Consider the following 17087-nt stretch of genomic DNA (forward strand, 5'->3'; position numbering starts at 1 on the left):
TGTAAAATTTTGAAAATGTGCATACGCACACACTGGTGCGTACGCACAACAGGGAGATGCATTCTATTGAGAGCGCTAGCACACTCTGGTGCGCACACACACACCCTGTGAAATGTGCAAGTTGTGCGTACGCACAACATCGTGCAAACGCACACGCTGGGAAGCGCATTCTGTTGAGGGCGTTCGCACGTATCTGTGCGTGCGTTTAAAATGAAAACTTTTACCTTCTGTGCGTGCGCACACCTCTATGCATACGCACACTTCTCGAAAACTCTTCTGGGAGTGTGTACGCATAACCCTATTGGTGCACGGAATTGCAATCACACCTTTTCAACTCTGCACAACTAACCAGCAAGTGCATTGGGTCGTCCAAGTAATACCTTACGTGAGTAAGGGTCGATCCCACGGAGATTGCCGGCTTGAAGCAAGATGTGGTCATCCTGTAAATCTTAGTCAGGTGGATTCAAATGGTTATGAGGTTTTGATAATTAAAAGATAAATAAAACATAAATTAAAATAAAGATACTTATGTAATTCATCAGTGGGAATTTCAGATAAGCGTTTGGAGATGCTTTGTTGCTTCTGAACCTCTGCTTTCCTATTGTCTTCATCCAATCATGCGTGCTCCCTTCCATGGCAAGCTGTATGTTGGTGGATCACCGTTGTCAATGGCTACCATCCGTCCTCTCGGATGAAAAATACTAGGTACGGTTTCTACACGGCTAATCAACTGTCGGATTTCTCGTCTCGGATGAAAAATACCAAGCACAACTACCGCACGTCTAATCATCTGTCGGTTCCCACTTGTGTCGGAATAGGATCTCTCTATCCTTTTGCACACTATCACTGCGCCCAACATTTGTGAGTTTGAATCTCGTCACAGTCATCCCATCCCAGATCCTACTCGAAATATCACAGACAAGGTTTAGACTTTTTGGATCTCAAGAATGCTGCCAATTGGTTCTAGCCTCTACCACGAAGGTTCAAATCTCACGGATTTGAATGCTCTGTTGTCAGGAGAGGCAAGTCAAATCCGTGGATCAGAGACCCAAGAGACTATACTCCGGCTGTCATCCAATGACTACGTTGAACATCATGTAGACCGATTGTGGTTGTCAGGCACGCGGATCGTGGCTAAGCGAGTAACTAAGATAGTGGGTGATTGTCACGGGTCACCCCTTCATTCTGACTTAACTGAATTAAGTACGAGAGTATATCTTGGAGAAGAAGTAAGCATGAATTGAAAGAGAAACAATAGTACTTGCATTAATTCATGAAGAACAGCAGAGCTCCGCACCTTAATCTATGAGGTGTAGAAACTCCACCGTACAAAATACATAAGAGAAAAAGGTCTAGACATGGCCGAATGGCCAGCCTCCCAAATGTAACATAAAACTCCAAAGATGATCTAAGATCTGAATACAATAGTAAAAAGTGCTATTTATACTAAACTAGTTACTAAGGATTACAGAAAATAAGTAACTAAGTGCAGATAGTGCAGAAATCTACTTCCGGGGCCCACTTGGTGTGTGCTTGGGCTGAGCATTGAGCTTTACACGTGCATAGGCCTTTTCTAGAGTTAAACTTCAGCTTGGATGCCAGTTTGGGCGTTTAACTCCAGTTCTGGTGCCAGTTCTGGCGTTTTACGCCAGAAAAGGGTCTCTAGCTGGCGTTGAATGCCAGTTTGGGCCATCAAATCTCGGGCAAAGTATGGACTATTATACATTACTGGAAAGCCCAAGATGTCTAATTTCCAACGCAATTGAGAGCGCGCCAATTGAGCTTCTGTAGCTCTAGAAAATCCACTTCGAGTGCAGGAGGGTCAGAATCCAACAGCATCTGCAGTCCTTTTTCAGCCTCTGAATCAGACTTTTGCTCAGGTCCCTCAATTTCAGCCAGAAAATACCTGAAATTATAGAAAAACATACAAACTCATAGTAAAGTCCAGAAATATGATTTTTGCATAAAAACTAATAAAAATATAATAAAAAGTAACTAAAACATACTAAAAACTACCTAAAAATAATGCCAAAAAGCATATAAATTATCCGCTCATCACCTATGCGTACGCACACTGCCCTATTTTTCAATGAAAACCTTGTTTTTAACTGTTTTACCTTCCCGGCAAGCTTGTAAACTTCCGTAATATTTATCTAAGATTTTTTTTAGCTTGTTTTTAGGCGTCAAAACATAGAGGATGCTTTAGGTAAGTTTGATTAGGAATTTTCTGGTAAAAAGTTTAGAAGAAGGAGGCTTAGGTTTCTGAAGCTTGCGAGTGGACCGTTGGAGTATTATGTTGATGATGATTATGGTAAACTGTGGAAGTAAGAATTTATGATGCTCGAGAGGAGTCTGGGACTCGGAGTGGACTGAATAATGAAAATGATTTCTAAAAACTACTGAACTATTGATTTATACTGAGATTATTGAGACGCTATGCGCCTGGCAAGGATGGTTGGTTAATCTTGCTTGTCGAGGTCGCTGCGGCAGCGTAAGGACGGTTGGTTTATCCCGCTTACGTTGAGATGTGAAGTCTGTGGCAAGAGTATCCCGCTCGCATCCCTTCAGAATCACTAGAGTATGCAGGCACTATATCTGGACCGTGTTCCAGGCATGATATCTCAGGGGTTCCTATTCTGAGACTGAAGGGCGACATCTCCATGGAGATGTGTTGGGTTGACAGTTGAACCGACAATGTGATATCACAGCCAAATAGGACAGGAATTCATCATGTGCATCTTCTATATGTTTGTTTGCTTTGCCGACTCGAATTGCATGCCTAATTGTATAACATGATTAATTGCTTCTTGAATTTCTTGATATACATGCTATACTTGTGCTTTAATTGCATTGTTATTACTTGTGTTTTCTACAGGGATTGAGGAGGTTCGGAAGGCAGTGGCGATGGGATCGCATAGCGGTTAGGCTGGTAAAGGCTGTGGGACAGCGGTGAACTGATAGTTAGAAATCCCTTAAGTTAGTTTACCCCATTTCATAAAGGTTTTAAAGTTATGGTTTTAATTTTTAGTTATGCTTTAAGTTGAATCTTATTATTGATATGAAGCTCTAGGATTGCCTCTGGCGTCCCGGAGTCTTATATCTTATATTACTGGGCACTATTACCATACTGGAAACCTCTGGTTCTCATTCCATACTTTGTTGTTATTTTTCAGATGCAAAACGTAACCCACCTCGGTGAGTTGCGGAGGGTGACAGAGCGGAGGACCTTGATTATCTTTTGGAGTCTTTTGATCACTTTTGTTTAGATTCTCTCACTTTTGTATTTATACTTTGCCTTAGATGTTTACTTTGAGAGAGATGTTTTGTATATGTTATTTTAACTTTCAAAATTTTATATGTCTGTATAACACTAGTCAGCCTAAACTCCGTGGGCTGAGGCTAGTTCCTTATGACTATTATACTCTCTTATATACTTATATCCTGTTACCTTGAGTCTTTATCTTGTGCTTTAAGTTTGTAGCTTTGCTTAAATATTTGCGCTTTTGTAACTTTATTTTTGAGCTTATTCCTTAATCGAACTTCTAGAATTATTATTCTTGTCTATATATATTTATGTATAAGATTTAGAATTGTCGTAACCTTTGATTAACCTTTTCTATATTTAGGGTAATTAGGGGTGTTATAGGTTTGAGGGTAGACGAGTAATTTCTATCCGAGATGCAATTTATGAGAGTAGAAAGTAATTCTTATCCGAAGATAGACAAGTAATTCCTATCTGAGTCATGGCCTATGGATAGATGAGTAATCCCTATCCGGGTTATGGTTTGAGGCACCTACCTGAGTGGATGAGTAATACCTATTCTGGGTTAGGTGAAACATCGGCATGGAGAGACGAGTAATACCTATTCCGTGTTGTGGTGTTCTATCTAGGGTTCGCTACTAGACATGTCGGGTTTGGCTGTATAATCGACAGATGATATTATCGACTATATGGCAGACATGCATCATATGCATTTGCATGCTTTGTTTGAGTTTGAATTTATTTTGGTTTGCCTAATTGCTTATCTGTTATTAGCTGCTATCTGATCTATTTGCTGTATCTGCTTCTTAATTGTGTTTTTCTTGTTTTCATTGTATGTGTTTGAACAACTAAGAGATCCCTCATGCTAGTGGTGGAAAACTGAGGGTTGTTTCCGAATGTGATGTTTGATTGTTGATTTGATTGAATTGCTTGGGTCAGAAGCCGTGGTTGATTATGTGATGGGTCGGAGGCCGTGTTTAGTTTCTGATTAAGTTTTAGTAAAGTATGAAATATCAAGCTGGTTCAGTATAGACTTAATAAATCTATGTTTGGAACATGTTAGTTATTCATACTGTTAGGAAACTTTTAGGATTCTTTTATAAGAAAGTGAGTTTTGAATTTCTGGATAATTAACTGATTTCTTTTAAAAATGTTTTGAATTTTTGGATGGTTAAACCATCGATTTTCAAAAGATTCATAAGACAACGATAATCACTGAGCTTGAAAACAGTTTTCTTATTAAATATCTTCTTATAGCAATTTTGAAACTCCGGAGTGAGACCGTGTGGTTAAGTTCTCACCCCCTACATCTTTATCTTTTCAGGAAACGAATAAAGAAGCTTACGAAGAATTTAATCGCATTTTGCTTATACAATTTTGTTGTTATATTAGTATAGTTGTTATTTACTTATCCCTCGCCATTAATATTGTATCTTGTAAAGAGGGGTTAGGAGTTTTGATGGTTATGTTTGTAAGTTGTTGTATAAAGAACTTAGTTATTGTGTGTGTGTGTGTGTGTGTGTGTGTGTGTGTGTGTGTGTGTGTGTGTGTGTGTGTGTGTATAGTATGAATATATATGTATGAATGTATGTATATGTATTTAAGTAGTTGTGATTGATTTGTACATATGTATGTGCGTTTTTCAAACAAAAGGTATTTCCGGTTTTTAAAAAAATAGTTTATACAGTTTTGAGTTTTACAATGACTCCTATTTTATTATTAAATATGGAAGTCATCGTAATACTCCTCACTATATATATATATATATATATATATATATATGTATGTATGAATGTATGTATATGTATTTAAGTAGTTGTGATTGATTTGTACATATGTATGTGCGTTTTTCAAACAAAAAGTATTTCCGGTTTTTAAAAAAATAGTTTATACAGTTTTGAGTTTTACAATGACTCCTATTTTATTATTAAATATGGAAGTCATCGTAATACTCCTCACTATCAGAGTGGCGCAGTCGGAAGCGTGACATTCTGGTAATAAGGGTGTTAGACATCAGTTTGCTATGCTTTGTTTATTTTTATATTTCACTCTTCGTTTTGCAGGCTCAAGATAACATTATGAACCTTCTATTGGCAAATGGTTGGGGCGAAAAGCACAATCTCTTTGTGAAATGAAAATTTGTAGAAGCAAAGGTAGGGGGTTCTTTGCATCTTGATATTTGTTGAGCTTTTCTTTATCCTTTCCAATATTTGGCTTGGGAGGTACTATTATGTATTTGGTTTTCTGCTGGTAGTTCTTCTACAGTTGATTATCATTTGCACAGAAGTTTCTGTTGTACTCACATATATGCATCTTTGTGTGGAAGATTGGCAGTGATGGTGGAAGGCATTCTTTGCTACAGGTTCTATTTCGTTATATGTCTTCAGGTTCTCATTGACTACGTAAGCGAAAGATCAATTGATTTGTAACATCTGCTGAGTTTATTTTGTAGCTTCGCTTGTATTATAGAACAATGAGTAGTAGCAACTCATTGTAATTGATCTCAAAAAGGAGTTGTGAATTATTATATTACATATTGCAATATTTGCAGTTTGTTCCTCTTCTCTCTATCTTCCAAAGTGATGTTCTTGTTTTAGTATTCAACTAGTGTTGTAGCTCTTTTTGTTTCAAGTACTTTAGTTAATTTGATTTAGGAACTTGTAACTTTTTAGACTCTCATCATATTTTACTACTGAAAAAAAAATTATTAGATGGATATTGTCAGATTTCATTGTGATTTTTAGTTTTTTGTACATAATTTTTTTTCTTTTTTGTTCTTCCTCTATATAAGCAAGGAGAACATAATGTTTTTTGACGTAAGACTTAGAGCTCCATGAATGGTCTATCTTGAGATGGAAACAATACTACAAGCATACTTATCTTTAATATAAACTAGAGTTTGCTTTCTAATCTGACATTCAAATATCATATTAGAGTAACATGGAATATGATGATCGGTAATTGACACTTTTTTGTGAAGATGCACATTTTTTCATTGAAAAAATAGATCTTCTATACTTTCTTTCCATACTTAAAATTCTAAAAATGTGTTTGTGATCTTTCTAGAATAGAGCGGTTCTTATCCTTTTTTAGTTGTATTTTTGTTCCTCTACATAAGTAGCAATTCACTTTGAGATATTTTTTATTGATAAGTAAAGAAAGTGGCAGGGAATAAAGAATTCAATCACAAGTTTGTTGATAAATTTTGAATGGTATATAATCTTAACAACTTATTTGTGTATAGAGAAGTCGGCAGTTCGACCGCGAATGCATTAGGTATGTCCCTTACATAATTGATACTTGCCAAGTTTAGCTCAAGTGCACTTCATTAATGTTATGGAGTGGATTCATGCAGGTATTGCATATATCGAAAGGTGAAGAAGCCAGCATAGAGTTAGTTAGAGAACTCCTGGAATATAATATGGTGTGGTCTCTACAATAAAGAAAAATGTTACATGCTTCATGTATAAGAATCTAGAAAGCATTACATGTATATAAGAATGTATGCCTTATATTCTTCTTTTCCACTGATGTAATGTATATTTTTGCTTACATTGTGTACAATAGCTTTAATAATAAAATTCTGTACATATCAATAATATAGAACGTTTTAGTAATTTTTTTCTAGTTTAGTAATATGATAAATTTATTTATTTTTTGAAATACTATGAATATTCTAATACAAATTAGATGAAAATTAGATGAAAATTTATCTTGATTAAAATTATATTTATTTTGTATGAAATCGGGTTTATTTTGCAATAAAAAATTTTTAAAAAATTCTATTTTACTTTACTGATGGATATATAGACGGAAAATCCATCTGTATTCAGAGTTCGGAATACTTTTTTAGGCTCTAATTATCGACAGAAAATCTGTCAAAAAATCTGATGCTAGTTATTGACGAAAAATTTGCCAAAAAATCTGACATTTTGAGCAAAATGAAGGGGACAATTACTAAGGAAAAATCTGTTGGTAACGAAAAAAATCTGTCGGTAAATAATTTTTGACGAGGCTTTTACAGATGGACAAAATTCATCGGTAATTTTATTAGTAACCGAAAATCCGTCTGTAATAAAGACCAAATATGTCTGTAAATTTATCTGTAATAAATAATTTTCTAGTTGTGAGTGTATTTTACACTAAATATAATATAGAGGTTAAATTTAGTCTCTATCTATCAATCTCAATCTCCCTTTCAAATGTAGGCTAAGAGGCAGCCGACTTCTCTATATGAGGTACATAAGCGAGCTGAAAAGTATATCAACATGGATGAGGTAGCTCAAATAAGAAAACATGTGGCCAAGTGGGACAATCCATATCAGTTCGAGATGAAGAGATGGAGCAAAGGAAGAAGGAGGGCGACAACTCAGATAAACCTAGAAGGTATCATTCATACACCTCATTGTGTGTTTTCTTGGTAATTGCCTATAGAAAAATATGCCACACAAAAAAATACCACCGTCAAGGTTAATTCGAGGCAAAAAAGAGTATATTGGTAAGAATATTGTGAAAATAATCGAATCTACTATCACTCTACCAACGATTGTTACGATTTGAAAAATATAATAGAAAAGTTGGCTAGAAAGGGGAGATTAGATAAATGTTTTGCTAGGAGGCCAGAGAAAACCAGCAAAAAGAAAAGAGAAGATGAAGAGATAGTAGAGCGCCCAACAAAGACCCCGGAAAGGCATGTTCACGTTATTGTTGGAGGATTTGCAGGAGGAGGGGTAACTAATTTTCCTCGAAAAAGACGTTTAAAAGAAGTCTATTAGGTCATGAAAAATGGCAGGATATCCAACTTGACTACAATTACCTTCACAAAAGAGGATGCCAAAGGTGTGATCCTTGGTCATGATGATCTAGTAGTGATAGCAATTATATTAGTCAATGCTAACCTCCACAGGACGTTAGTGGATCAGGAAAGTTCAGCAGATATCCTATTCAAGCCATCTTTTGACAAGCTCGGTTTGAAAGAAAAAGATTTGAAAGCATACCCAAACACCATCTACGGATTAGAAGAAGCACCAATCTGATCTCTTGGTTACATAACTCTCTATACTACCCTTGGCAAAGGTTTAAGAACACATACCATAAATGTCAACTACATTGTAGTAGACACTCCATTAGCATATAATACCTTGATAGGTCGAGCCATGTTGAACCGACTTGACGTGGTAGAGTCTACTCCTCACCTATGTATGAAGTTTCTAACTCAAGAAGGAATAGCTACCATAAGAAGGGATCAGAAGATGGGGCAAATGGATTATAATGAAAGCTTTTAAACCTGTGGAACAACCTCATGAGCAAGGAATTCCATTCGATAAAACTTGAAGGTGTATTGTCTGAGTAAGAAAAGACATGAGGCCTCATCCCGAAGAAAAGATGGAAGAAATATGGATAGGTGATGAGTTATAGAAGATCACTAATGTGGGAGTCAATCTAGAGCAAAGGCTAAAAGAAGAAATCATTAGTCTATTAAAACAAAATGCCAATCTCTTTACATGGAAAGCTTCCGATATGTTAGGCATACATCTCGATTTCATATGTATAGTGGCGACGATGAAAGCTCAGTCCTGATAGAACATAGGTCGTGGAAGAAAAAGTCTAGATACTCTTGGAAGCAAGATTTATCAAGGAAGTCAAGTGCTCTATATGGCTAGACAATGTGGTCCTTGAAAGAAATAGAACGGCAAGTAAAGGATGTGTGTAAATTACACCGGCCTTAATATGGCTTGTCCCAAAGATCTATACCCGCTATCTAGCATTGATGCTCTTGTAGATTCAACTTTGGGATACAAATTCCTTTCTTTTATGAACACTTGCTCAGGATACAATCAAATCTCGATGTATGAGCCTAACCAAGAGAAGACATCATTCATTACCCTAAAGGCAAATTATGATTATTTTGTAATGCCTTTTAGGTTAAAGAACACGAGATCAAACCAACGGCTAATGAACAAGGTGTTCTCACCTCCACTTAGAAAAGTTAATAGAGGTCTATGTAAATGACATGTTAGTCAAGAAAAAAGAGGAAGCTACATTACTGATCAACCTCTCTGCAGTTTTCAACACCATTAGGCATCATAGGATGAGACTTAATCCTACCAAATATGATTTTGTAGTAGAGGCAAGAAGATTTCTCGGATTCATGCTCACCCAAAGGGGAATTAAAGCTAACCCTGATAAATGCAACGCGGTCGTGGATATAAAAAGCTTGACCTGTTTGAAAGAAGTTTAGCAATTGAATTAAAGACTAACAACTCTTTCAAGATTTCTAGCTGGATTAGCCTTGAAGTCACTATCACTTTTCGCAATCCTCTAAAAAAGGCACAATTTTATTTGAACTCAAGAATGTAAGCAAGCCTTTCGAAGAACTCGCTTTGTATTTAGCCGTGGTAGTTAAAGCGGTAGCCTCCGCATTGGTTTGAGAAGATAAAACATGACAAAAAAGCCTATTTATTTCACAAGCAAGACATTACAAGGCGCCAAATTGAATTATCAAAGAATTGAAAAGTTCACTTATGTTATGGTCATGGCATCTAGGAGGCTACGATCCTATTTTCAACCTCACATCATTAATATCTGTATCAACCAATCTATTTACAGAAGGTGAACATTGCAGAGTAAGAAAAATAGACATACCCAGGAAGTACAACAAAAGTGAGAAAAACATTTAGAAAATAATACAGTCTTTTCATTAAAGGGAAGCATAAAATCATGGAGTATGTTCTTCCTATTAGAGAAGATACAGAAAACGCGAGGAAAGCACATGAATAACCACATTAGAAAAGATACAACAACAATAGCATTGAAAAACAAAGAAATAAATGTAACACCTTAATTAGCCTAAGCTTTACCTCGCGCCGTAAAGCAAGGGTTAATCAGAGATTACGACAGTTCTAAGCTCATACATAATATATATATATATAGAAAGAATAATATAGTCTAGAAGCCCGATGAAAGATATAGCTCAAAATTAGGATTTCAAGGCGCAAACGTATTACGAAGCTTCTAACTTAAGGCACAAGAAACATATAAGATATAACAAAAGATAAGTATATAATATCATAGGAAACTAGCCACGGCTCGCGGAGTTTAAGCTGGCTAGCCAAATATAGATATGCAGAACCATACAGTGAAAACAACTTATACAGTTTTGTTCTCTCAAATACAAGCCTCTAAGCTAAACAAAATACAAAAGTGAGAGACATATAAAATAACCCAAAAAGACTCCAAAAGAATCCAAGATCCTTCGCTTCTGTCACCATCCAAAGCAACTCACCGAGGTGGGTTGCGACCTGCATCTGAAAAACACAACAGAAATATGGTATGAGAACCGGAGGTTCTCAGTATGATAACAGTGCCCAGTGATGTAGGATATAAGATCCCGGGACGCCAAAGGCAATCCTAAGTTCCATATCCATCACAAGATTCAAACTTAAGCATTCTAAAACAAATAATCATAATTATAACAACATTGACTTAAATAAACCAGGTAATCTATCTTAGGAATTTTTATTCTAATCAAACATCGCTGTCCCACAGCCTTCACCGACCTATCCTCCATGCGATCCCATCGCCACCGCCTTCCGAACCTCCTCAATCACAGTAGAAAGCACAATTAATGACAATGCAAGTAATTCACAAGTAAAAGCATATAAGGCAAATAATTCAGATAGCAATTAGGTATGTTATTTAATTAGGCAAGCCATTACAAGTAATCAAAGCATACAAGCAGATAGAAAAAGCATATGATGAATGCCTGCTCTACTGGCTGTGATATCACATTGTCGATTCAACTACCAACCCGACACATCTCCATGGAGATGTCGCCCTTCGGATTTCTCATATGGAAACCCCCGAGATATAGTGCTCGGATCACTGTCCAGGTATCGGCGCTTGCACGCTCTATAGATCCGAAGGGATGCGAGCGGGATACTCTTGTCTCAGACCTCACATCTCAACGTAAGCGGGATTAACCACTGTCCTTACCCTGCCGTCGCTATCTTGACAGGCGGGATTAACCACCGTCCCTGCCGGGCGCATAGCGTCTCATAATCTCAGTAAAAATATTATTTCAGTGGTTTTCAAAAACATTTTCAGCATACAGAGATCCATCATCTCAATCCGAGTCCTCGACTCATATCAACCACTATCCATTCATAACTCAGTTTCCAAATATCAAAAGTTCATGATTACTCATCTCATATATCAATCATGCTTCACCTAACATCAAATCATTCTCAGCATGTCAAAAACCTAGGCCTCCGTTTTCTAATTTATCATAAAATTATGTACTAGAACCCTTAAGTTATATCCCATGTTCTAATACTCAATACTAGGTCCAAAAGTCTTAAAATGGTGTTTTAGAAGCTTACAACCTTGTTGAGAAGGTAGAATAGTTGAAAATAAGAAAAATTTAAGAAACAGGATGTGTGCAGCCGCACAGGGGTGTGCGCGTGCGCACGCCTAGGAAATTTTAAAATGTGTGCGTACGCACAGGGGTGTGCGTATGCACATGTGACAAAACTTACAGAATCTGTTCACTCACACAACCTGTGCTAGTGCCCCCAACAGACTGGCCTTCCTAACGTGTGCGTCTGCACAGTTGAAGTTTTTCCTTAGATATGTGCGTGCACAAGCTGTGCTAGCGCTGCAAACAGATCTTTAACACCAACTTTGAATGATCATAACTTCCTCTACAAAATTCCAAATTTCACAAACTTTATATCGATTTAAAGGGTTTTCAAAGATCTTTAATCCTAGACAAGTTTCATAAAATTTTGAAAACTAAGACAAAAGTTATGATCGAACAAAGTTCACCAAAAATCCCATTTTACCAAACTTCACAATTTGCACAACTTCTAACCATACACATTGCAACTCATACCAAACCATTCAAAAACTTCATCTTTCATCAAAATTGACCTGTTGTGCCCTAATACACCAATGTTACCACATCATTTCCCTTCACATTTCATCATCTTCAACATCAACACCAATATATCACAATTTTACAACTATAATGCCAATTCATCAAATCCAACATCACTTATATCATCATTATGCCTTTTCAATTTACACAATCAATCATCATTATCATATTACCATCAATCATCATACTCAAATCCAACAATCATTAATTCATCATAAATCACCACATATCATCATTTAACAACTCAACAGCCATTTAAATTCAAACCTATCCTATGAGTCACTAGCTTAAGTGTCCATGAATATTATATACTACATAGAGGAAACCGAAACCATACCTTGGCCGATCCCCTTTAAGCAACAAAACCCAAATGAGCATAAACTATGCTTTCCTACACAATCCAAGCTTTCAATTCCACTCCAATAAGCACAATTAATTTCCAAAAGCTCCCAAAGGCACAATAATCAAACTATATACATATAAATCACCTCAAATCAACCTAGGGTTCCAATTAAACATAAATTCACAAGGGTTTAATGGCTCTTACCTCTTCCAACAGATTTGGATGTCAAAACCCAATGCTAAGCAAGGCTTAGAACAAACCTAAACATCCAAAATCACAAAAACTCACTTAATCACAAACCCTAAGAACCGAAATTTTGGAGAGAAAAATAGAAAGGATTTCATGGTTACCTCTCCAGTTTCTTGTATGGGTTTTGTAGAGCTCTTTGCGAGGAACGCGTAGTCGCAAATGGTGCGGCGATCAGAACTCTATAGCTCAAGATATGAGCTTCGGAAGAAGATGGTGAATAGTGCTTCTTCTTCCCCTTCTCCCCTTTCTATTTTCCGCTGTGTGTTGTGTTTTGTGAGTGAAAAGGGTTCACTTAAGTGCTTATATATGTTGGGCTTAGGCCCAACCCGTTAGCGTTTTTAGCCCGTTTGGCCCAACTTCGGGCCAAATCTTTAAAATTAACGCCCGGTTTTCCATTTCTAACATTTTTCTAAGGTTTTTGACTGTTTTCACTTTTTCTCGTGCAGTATCAGGCAGACTTGAACCGATTCAACCAGTTGAACTGCCGGTTCATAGTTTTTTATGGTTTTTCGTGGAAAGCACATTTTCTGACTCAAAAAGACCCACTGAGTCTAAAAATTACCTTTAAATCCTAAAATTCTCTCTCTAACTTTTCAGAATCTAATTTGGACAATATTAATCACTTAATTAATCGGTTGATTAATTGCGGTTCTTACAATAAAGGTGGCATAGAAGAGCATAGCTAATAAAGCTCGGGGAAGCCAAAAGGTGTAAAAAGAAATTGGAAAGTCTAAATGGATAGTATGAAAGGTTGGAGAAACAGAAGAAAGACGAAAAGGTAGAATGAGAAGGATATATGTACACAATTATAAATAGGGGCAAAAAGTAACTTCCTGCTGAAGGTATCTAAAGAGATGCACGAACAGTTGAAGCGATGCTATAATTATAAGACGTCGATGAACTTCAGCTATTCACGTGGCAAAACACATTAAGATTCTGATCTCTTCGCGAAAATGTACAAACTTATATTGAAGAGTGACCATAAAAGATTCATCATTCAACTTGCTTGAAGAACGACCTCTTTTGAGTTTGAATTCTAGTACGGATACTGTTCATACCTTGACCTAAATAGCTTGGGACCAGAACCCAGTAAAGGTTGGGCCATTTTAAGGAAGCCCATTAAGCTTTCAAATCTAATCCAACTAGATTCTAGATCCACCAACCTAACTTGATAACCCGTGTCCCAACCCAACTTGTGTAGTAAGCAAAGCTTTGTCATTCCACTACCTCAGGCACTATTTACAGATCATCATTCCTAACAACGTGGAATAACTTTCCAAGATACAAGAGAAGAAAATTACCCATTATCTACAAATAAAGTGATGACCAAGTCATCATCCTCTATAAATACCCTGCCAAACTCAGGTATTTTTCAATTTCAATTCACTTAAACCAGCCTAAAACTCTAGCTAACTTAAGCATCGGAGTCCCTTGTAGGTACCTCCAACATCATCCATCCAAGGACATCAGACAGCTTCACCCCTTTGGTAAAAGATGTCATAGGCTTCATCTATAATAACTTGTGATGGTTATCATTGGCTAGGGAGTTGAATCTTGGCCTCCTTTTTTATTTTGCTTTCAACCTTGAGTTCAGTTGAGATACTTTGAGTAGAAAACAGCAGAGACTATGGTTTTGTCTCTTGGCGTGGTAGGAGACAAAACAGAGTTACGTGCAAGGTGTGTTATGAAGAAGTGTTACTGAATAGTAGAATCAGGAGATACTTCAGTTTTGTTTCCTATAATGCAAAACCAAAAACTGAAAAGAGAAAGAATAATGACACACAAATGTATCATAGTTTAGCTACTAAGTGCAATGTAGCCTACATCCAATCTCCATCACAACATAAGAGAATTTCACTATCTTTCAACAGAATTACATTCACCAATTCTCTCTAGGATTCTAACCAATTCTATATGGGACAAATCCAGTTTCTAACCCAAACTAGACTTGATTAGGAATTCACCTTGAGTTTTCAACAATAAAATGCTAACCCAACTTGCAAGGAAATCTCCTCAGGATTCATGACAACAAAACAGAAAAACTTATAAAGAGTTTCTGAAATAATTATGGTTTTTTCTCCAAGTCTAACTCTCTGCCTTTTTTCACTTAATGGCTTTTTCTTACATACCTCACCATTTTACCTTTTACTATTGAAACACAGAAAGACTAAACTGAGAAAAAGGCACACTCAATGACAACTATGAAGAAGAAGAATAAACAGCTTAGTGAGATATGGGAACCTAAACTTTGTGCTCTCACTCCTTGCATCAATCCTTGGCTGTTCACCTCTTTAATATAGGAGTGAAACTTCTAGGGTTTGAAACTTGCTTCAACACCTTGTTTGAATTCTTTTCCCACAATCAGTGGTAGTAGCGGCGTGACATAGGAGACAGAGGGTAGAAGTAGTGACTGAATCAAACATACAACCATACTTTCAATCTTCTCTTTCAACCTTTTTCATTTTTCCTCTTGAATATGAACTGTGTCTTCTTACTTTGGCTCCAAGTCAGATTCTTGAGCGTTGATTTATAGCAGAGCACCATTATCTTTACTTTCTTCATTTTTTCAAAGATCGGTGCTTGTAGCTTAGAGAATTTGTTCAGCAACCTTCAACGAAGCACAAATGTTGAAATCTCCTTTTTGTGATTTGCCTTTGGATGTGATCTTGCCTTTTGCCCTAGCCTTTTTTACTTTCTCTTCTTTGCTTGAAAATAGAAATTTTGGTTTTTGTTCTTTAATTTGCCCTAGCTTCAGAATTTTCCCATTCTTCTTTTTTTGTTTCAGAGAGTTCACGTGAGTGATGTGAAAGAAAAGAGAAGATAGACTTTGTCTTTCAGTGATATGCAGTTTGGTTCAAATGAAATGGGATTGCATTACTTAGTTAGCAACTAAGTTGAGTATGTGGATTTAGATATGGACCACGGTTTGGACTTAGGTTTGATCTTGAGCCAAATTTCTTGCTTTTCTTCCACACAGTTCAGCAACTTAATTTTGGATTAAGAGTGATGAGTGATGTGTTCAAGCTGAACCAATATTGGGCTTGTATACGTGCTTCTTGGGCCAGTTTTATTTCAATTTGTTTTTTGCACATTACACAAGATAAATTATACAAACAATTTGATTTTAACCAAATAATATTTAGTCATCATTTCAAATTGTTTTAGTTCTTCAAACTCAACTTGAATCCCACATCCAAATCCAAATCACCTTGGTTTTAGGCATTTTTTTAAAACAATTTAGGAAGTGATTTTCTTTTTAATTGAGTCCTTATACCAAATTAAATTTTGTAATTAAGTATCTACCGTAATAAAAATATTGAAATTAACAGAATATTTTGTTGAACAAAACGAAATATTTTGTTAATTTTAACATTTTTATCACAATAACTCAATAAGTACTTAATTATAAAATTTGATATGGTATAAAAATTTAATATATATATAAAATTAAAAATTAGATAAAATTTTAAAAATTGACAGAATAATTAAACCTAATTTAAATTGGTCTCTAAATTTTATTAAATGACTCATTTAGGTCGAATAAATTAAAGGATGTGATTCAAATGATGAAATTAGTCACTAGACCAATTTCTCTCCCTCTCTTGTTTTATAAATTTAACATTATCTATTATTTATAACTCACTATTTTTTTTGTTTCGCATGTTATTGAAATATAAATATTTATCAAATATTTTTAAGTCTTAGATTTTGAACATATAACCTTTTTTTTATAATAATCTAATATTTATAAGCTTAATAATATATAAATATGTTATTCATAAGATAGTTATATGACTAATTAAAATACATATTTTTTTTCCATCCAAATAACGGAAATTTTATTTAAGATAGTTGTGCCTAGAGTGTATCACCTTCATTGTGAAATTTTGAAATCGGAAGCACCGATATCGAAGACATCGATTTCTCACTTGATAAATGGTGTTCAGCATAAATTGGACACAGTGATTTGTGTTATTTATTTTAAAGGGTAAAGTATATTTTTTGCCCCTGAAGTTTTGATAAAAATTTTAAAAATATCCGTAAATTTTATTTTGTTTCAATTTTGTTCTAAAAGTTTTCGATTTGCATCAAATATACCATTGACGGCTAATTTTTCAAAAAATTTAAGACCAATTCAATAACAATTTCATAAGAACAACCCTCAACATAAGTAAATCAAGCATAATTTTCATGCATTATTGTTAGATTGGTCTTAAATTTTTTGAAAATTTACCCGTCGAGGATATATTTGATGCAAATCGAAAACTTCTGAGACAAAATTAAAACAAAATAAA

The sequence above is a fragment of the Arachis ipaensis genome, chromosome B2, assembly GCF_059453495.1.
Source record: "Arachis ipaensis isolate K30076 ecotype BB chromosome B2, ASM5945349v1, whole genome shotgun sequence".
Taxonomy (NCBI): domain Eukaryota; kingdom Viridiplantae; phylum Streptophyta; class Magnoliopsida; order Fabales; family Fabaceae; genus Arachis; species Arachis ipaensis.